This window comes from Salvia miltiorrhiza, chromosome 8 (assembly GCF_028751815.1).
Source record: "Salvia miltiorrhiza cultivar Shanhuang (shh) chromosome 8, IMPLAD_Smil_shh, whole genome shotgun sequence".
Classification (NCBI taxonomy): Eukaryota; Viridiplantae; Streptophyta; class Magnoliopsida; order Lamiales; family Lamiaceae; genus Salvia; species Salvia miltiorrhiza.
In genome coordinates this window covers 29,273,297-29,280,230 of record NC_080394.1, presented here as the reverse complement: position 1 = coordinate 29,280,230, position 6,934 = coordinate 29,273,297, and the positions used below count along the sequence as shown (strand labels likewise).

General features: G+C 39.2%; 1 long non-coding RNA gene across 1 annotated transcript; it reads left to right on the top strand.

Moving 5' to 3' along the window:
* Positions 1 to 3,070: 3,070 nt before the first annotated feature.
* On the top strand, positions 3,071 to 6,356 carry LOC130997523 (uncharacterized). The gene is made up of 4 exons (XR_009093114.1): positions 3,071 to 3,457; positions 3,540 to 3,621; positions 5,451 to 5,515; positions 6,102 to 6,356. It is a non-coding gene; the product is annotated as an uncharacterized LOC130997523 (long non-coding RNA).
* The last annotated feature ends 578 nt before the right edge of the window (positions 6,357 to 6,934 follow it).

Here is a 6,934-nt window from a genome sequence, read left to right as displayed (position 1 = left end):
TACAAGATCTACGAATGGTTTTTGAGCGATTGAGAAAACATCAGTTGAAGATGAATCCACTAAAATGCGCATTTGGTGTCAAGTCTGGCAAATTTCTTGGGTTCATCGTTCGCCATCAAGGGATAGAAATTGAACAAGCAAAGATTGATGCCATACTAAAAATGCCCGAACCTCGAAATATCCATGACCTGAAAAGTTTGCAAGGGAAGTTAGCATACTTACGAAGGTTTATTTCAAATTTAGCTGGAAGGTGTCAACCATTTAGCCGAATTATGAAGAAGGGTATACCATTCGAGTGGGATGAGTCATGTAGAAATGCTTTCAAGAATATCAAATCTTACTTGATGCAGCCTCCTGTATTAGCAGCACCTGTGCCAGGACGCCCCTTGATTTTGTATATTGCTGCTCAAGAACGATCCATGGGAGCTCTGCTTGCGCAAGAAAATGAAGGTGGAAAAGAGAATGCATTATACTACTTGAGCAGAACAATGACACCAAATGAGTTGAAATATGCTCCAATTGAGAAGCTGTGTTTGGCATTGATTTTCTCCATCCAAAAGCTTAAGCATTATTTCCAAGCTCACACTGTCCGCCTTATATCCAAGGCAAACCCTTTAAAGTTTGTGATGTCAAGACCTGTTTTATCTGACAGGCTTGCACGTTGGTACCTCCAACTGCAACAATTTGAGATTGTGTATGTTCCTCAAAAGGCTGTGAAGGGACAAGTGTTGGCAGACTTCTTAGCAGACCACCCAATTCCTGCTGAATGGGAGCTAAGTGATGACCTCCCGGATGAAGATGCACTTGTAATCGATGTCGCCCTACCATGGTGGATGTTTTTCGATGGAGCATCTCATAAAGAAGGTGCTGGTGCCGGGATCGTGTTCGTGACACCAGAGCGTCAAGTGCTGCCATTTTCCTTCACTCTAACTGAGAATTGCTCTAACAATGTAGCAGAATATCAAGCTCTGATCCTCGGTTTGGAAATGGCGTTGAATATGCAGCAATCTCACCTCAAAGTATATGGTGATTCTAAATTGGTGGTTAATCAAATACTTGGATTGTATGAAGTAAAGAAACCTGAATTATTGCCATACGTCAAGTATGCTCGAAAGATCATTGAGTGGCTCGGAGATGTGGAGATTGAGCATATTTCAAGAAGTGAAAACAAGCAGGCAGATGCCTTGGCCAAACTTGCATCCACTATAGCTATGATCAGTGGTGAAACTCAAATCCCAGTATGCGAAAGATGGGTCATACCACCCATTTTCGAAGAAGAAAAAGACGAAGAAATTGAAAGCCATCTTGTTGAAGTCTTTGAGATTGAGGAGGAAGATTGGCGCCAACTGTTGGTCGATTACCTCAAATATGATAAATTACCAAGTAATCCACGCCGAAGGGTTGACATCCGACGACGCGCCACTCGCTTCATATTTTTCAAAGGAATACTTTATAGAAGGTCTTTTGATGGAGTATTTCTAAGATGCTTAAGCAATGAAGAAGCCGCCAAAGCTATGGAAGAAGCGCATTCTGGCGTGTGTGGTGCTCACCAATCGGGACCAAAGCTGCATTTTCGAATCAAGAGGATGGGCTACTACTGGCCAACTATGGTGAAAGATTGTTTGGATTATGCGCAAAGATGTCAAGCCTGCCAATTTCATGCGAATCTGATTCATCAGCCACCCGAGCCACTACACCCCACAGTTGCATCCTGGCCCTTTGATGCTTGGGGCATGGATGTTGTTGGTCCATTGACAAAATCATCAGGGGGGCATTTATACATTTTGGCAGCAACCGATTACTTCTCCAAGTGGGCTGAGGCGATACCATTAAGAGAAGTGAAGAAAGAGACCGTTGCTGAGTTTATCAAGACCAACATCATCTATCGCTATGGAGTTCCTCGCTACATCATAACTGATAATGGAACACCTTTCAGCAACACGGTGATAAACAAGCTTTGTGAAAAATTCGGCTTCAAGCAACGGAAGTCATCGATGTATAATGCACCGGCAAATGGGTTGGCTGAGGCATTCAACAAGACTTTGTGCAATCTGTTGAAGAAAATTGTTTCAAAATCAAAGCGTGACTGGCATGAACGTATTGGGGAAGCATTGTGGGCATATCGAACCACCTATAGAACTCCTACGCAGGCAACGCCTTACTCTTTGGTATATGGGGTTGAAGCTGTCATTCCTCTCGAGCAACAAATTCCCTCTTTGAGAATGGCCATTCAGGAAGGGCTAACTGAAGAAGAAAATGCACGTCTGCGTCTGGAGGAACTCGAAGCTCTAGATGAGAAAAGGCTGGAAGCTCAGCAAAAGTTAGAATGCTACCAAGCTCGCCTCTCAAAGTCTTTCAACAAGACGGTGCGAGTGCGTTCTTTTCAAGTTGGAGATTTGGTCCTCGCTGTGAGGAGGCCAATCGTTGTCACTCATCGTGTTGGAAACAAATTCGTATCAAGGTGGGATGACCCATATGTTGTCAAGGAAGTCTACACAAACGGAGCATACAGGCTTCTTTCTGATGACAACGTCAGAGTTGGGCCTATCAACGGCAAGTTCCTGAAACGCTACTATCCTTGAAAGGTGGTAGAAGTTGAAGCATGTACATATGTATATAGCAAAAAAAAAAAAATAGAAAAACAGAAAAGCCAAAAAGATGAGTCAGATGAAAAACCAGAAATGGAGAAAAGCAAACAAAATGGAGTGTATGAAGACAGCTCCTTGACGCACGAGCCTAAACTGCATGTTACTCCTGGCCCGCATGAGTATAAACTGTGCACGGCACCCAATCTCAAACACTTGTTGTGTCATATCCCAGTTTTTAATCACTGATTAAAGACTTAATAATTAGGGTTCGGCATCCATTAATAATAAAACTGATTTAATTGTTATATATGTGTTTTGATGTGCTAAATTCTTATTATTATTATTTGAATCCGTTTGAATTTTAAAGGATCTTTATAAATATGGTGCACAAGTTTAATTAGTGGTTTGAGCATATTTATATGAGCCTTATGGATTTTTTTTAGTGGGCATGAAGCCATGAAATTTCCTTTAAATGGGATATTAAATTTTATAAAGTGTTTTACTTCAATGATTATACTGTAAGGATTTCATAAATAATCTTTTAATTGATTAGAGTCAAGAGCTCTATTTAAATTTAATTCATCTTAACCGTAGCCTACTTCCCCACCATTACATTTTTTTTTTCTTTCTTTTTCCCCACCACTACACCTACTCTTTCACTTCACTACCAACTTTCACCACCAACTCTCCTTTATGCAGACAATCAAATCCTCATAATCTTAGCAAATCTTATCATCAAAATCTTATCATCAATCCTCTGCCATTTCAATTAGACAAAAGCCAAGTTTTAAAAGCTAAGTTTCCTTCTATTAGTTCATCCGCTCTTTCCTTCTCTTTTCAACACACCCAACAAAGTTTAAAGTGCAGAGGTAAGTGTTCCAACCAATTCTCTTCTTCTTCCTTGGGGATACAACCCTCCATTTTAACTATGTTTATGTTTCCAAATTCCAGTAATCAAGCAGATTCAGATCCAAATTCATTGTTAAATTGTTGATTCGCAGATCAAACTTTGTGAGTTCAGAAAATTATCAAGGTTACTTCCTACTTCCTCCATACATTCATTTGTTAAATTTCAAAACCATGATTCAAATGAAAACATCAGCGAACACACGCATCCATTACCATTTCTTTTAGACTATTATTGCTTCAATTGCATCAGCTTATCACCATCAGAGAACCACCAACAGTAGAATACACACGCACACATTTTACTATATTCTTTAATCTATTAGAAGTACAGATCAATTTTTGTAAATAGAAATGAATGAAAATGAACAGAATTGAAACCCTAAGTGCTCTATGTGTGTTTTGTGCGTGTGACTGGAATTTGGGGGGGATGAGTTTCCTGTCCTTGTGTATCCGAGTCAAGGGAGGGAGTGAGACAGCCCGGTGGTTCACGACTCCGGCGACGGCACGGCGGCAAAGCCGCCGCCTTTTCCTTGTCCTGCCAAAACGGGAGAGAAGAGGGTGGAGAGAGAGATGGTTAGGGCTTCTATGTAAAAAAAAAAAAGAGAGAGATAAAGGAGAGAGAACTTATCTTTCCGGAGGCGGTGGCGATACGACGACGGGAGCGGCGACGCTCGGCTCTTCCCCGTGAGTCCGGCGGTGGTTGTGGGCGGCGAAGATGGATGCGACGGTGGGGGTAGCCTCTGCTGCCCTATTCCGAGCAAGGAGCCGTGGCTCTGTTTTTCCGGCGAGATAGAGAGAGAAGAGGAGAGACCGAGAGTATGAGAGGGGGAGGGGAGATGCACGGCGAGGCGGCGCGCCGGAGGCGGCGCCGCACTCGACCGAACGGAGAGGGATGAGAAAGGGAGCCGAGAAGGAGAGGGAGAGCGAGAGAGGCGTGAGCTGCGTGTGTGTGTTGTGTGTGTGTGGGGTGGTATATGTATGTATGATTAGGGTTAGGCTTGGGCTCAAAGCCCTTCTTGCTAGCTTGGGCCGAAAATTTTAAATAAGGGAATGGGCCGATTTTTTTTATTTAATAAAATGTACTTGGCCCATTTTATTTTAAATTATGTTGGGTATTTATTTAAATTGATTGAGGCTCATTTTAATTAAGTTTTGAACTGTTAATTGATTAATAAAGCCTACGAATTTTTGGCCTTATTTATTTTAAAATGTTTGAATTTTCACTAAATTAATTTAGTGAATTTAAATCTCTTGATTTAATTTTTAATATTTAAGGTTGGAACTATTTATTTTAAATGATGTCCGTTCTTTTATTTAATTTATTGTTGAACTTTAAAAAAAAATTGGGATTAAACCCTCATTTTTATAATATTTCAAGGCTTTTCGAGTATGGATTTTTAAATGGTTAAAATGTTTTATTTCATCTCAATGGATTTTAAAATGTTTTATTATTTATAAATGAATAATGGAATATCTTATTTATTTACATGATAAAAAAAAATGTGGAATTGTGTTATAGAATGATTAAGTATATGATTTACTTTATCAAATGAGCTTGGGATTTAATTGAGATATTAAATTACTAAGCATGTGTTTATAAATGATTTATTTATTTAAGTGATGAAAATGTGCGAAGTATGAGAAAGCATGATTTATAATGATTAAATTTTCAGGGTGATAAAATATGGCTTGTTCCTAATTGATGGAGTATTTGACTAAATGACGGGTGTAGAGGGAGGTTATGGATTATGTACATGTTGATGTTCGAATAAATGGGTTCGAACCTATATGATAGTTACATGATAAGTGATTACATTTTATTGATTGAATGAAACGAGATTAATATGGATGCTGCTAGAACCCTAAAACATTAAAAGATACCTTAGGCACGTAGAATTAGACTTTGTCTTATGACAATTTCTTCACGAACTTATCGACTCTTCATCAATAAAGGTTCGGGCGACAGAAAGTGAAGCCGAAGAAGAAACGACTCCACGCCAGCTTTAAGAACAATTGAGGTGGGCATTATTTTATTATTACGTATATAGAGATCCCCTGCGTGACGTAGGCCTCATATGCGAATATATATGCATGATATGTTTTGACTATTTATTCAGTTCTTATGAAATGCTTATATGTTTAATGCCCTTTATGAAAATGAAAATGTTATGAAAATGAAATGTTTATGAAATGATTGACTGCCAAAATGTTTATGTTTTTATATGTATCCTATCTGTGTTGGTTCGCCAACTTTAAAGGAAATCCAATTGGGATCCTATGCTAGACAAAGGTCGCTAGCTAGGGTTAACGTGTACACTTATGGAGACCGCGAGTCGCTTGCGACCGGTCTTGGCGTCCGTGGTAAGGAGGCCTCCTTCCCGGCGCGTGACAGAAACGACAGATATGGATCATATAGACTGAAAATGGGATGCATCCACCTTTATGAAAATGAATGAAATGTTTTAGTAAGCGCAGGTCATTTATGAAAACCCCTGTGTGTTACTGTTATGGCAGTTCAATTTATATATGTATGCATGTTGTATTTTCGGCTCATGTCACTGAGTATTTTTATACTCAGCCCTGCATGTATTTCTAAATGTGCAGGTTGAGCAGGCGATGGAATGGATCGGTGTTGAGCGGATTTCCCTTTTGATGTTTATGTAATGAAACCTTGAGTATGCATCTCCATATGCATAACTCACACGTTTTTTCGCTGCAAACACTCTGAATTTGTTATCGTATTGTGGAACTTATTACTCCTTCATTTTGTTTAACTTTCATTTGGGGTTTAGTCGTTATGGCTGGCTCGTTTGTTAATTACCCAAGTGGTTATATATATATACCACTAGTTTGTTGTTATTAATGTTGGTTATTTAGTAAATCCCTTTTTAATTTCCATTTCTTATTGTTCACCCAAGTCATAACCCCGGTTAACCCGTCATTGGGATAGTGGGCTGTGACAGAGTGGTATCAGAGCAGTTCGTTTGCTCTGGCCCTAGAAACCATTTTCTAAAAAGTCATGTCTAGATTGATTCACTTAACATATGTGGGATCATACGACACCGCTCAACACTCCATTGCATCGTGCTCAATCAAGGAAAAAGGTAACTGCAGTTACAATGTTTTAAAGATGTTATTGTTCTAAACTGCTTCATGAAGATGTTTATGTGAAGAGCATGCTATGATGAATTATTGAATGTTTTGCCTTTCATTGAAATGTTGAATGTTTTGCCTTTCATGGCATATCATTGCAGTTATGATGTTATGATAAGAAGAATGATAGAGAATTGACACATGCTTTCCCCAGAAAACATAGATTGCTATAAGTTGCATGATCATGATTCTAAAAGAACATAGACTGCTGGATTAGTAGGATATCTCTACAATCTAGATTCTTAAGGTGATGATGTAGAAGAATGAAAAAGAACTTAGAGCAT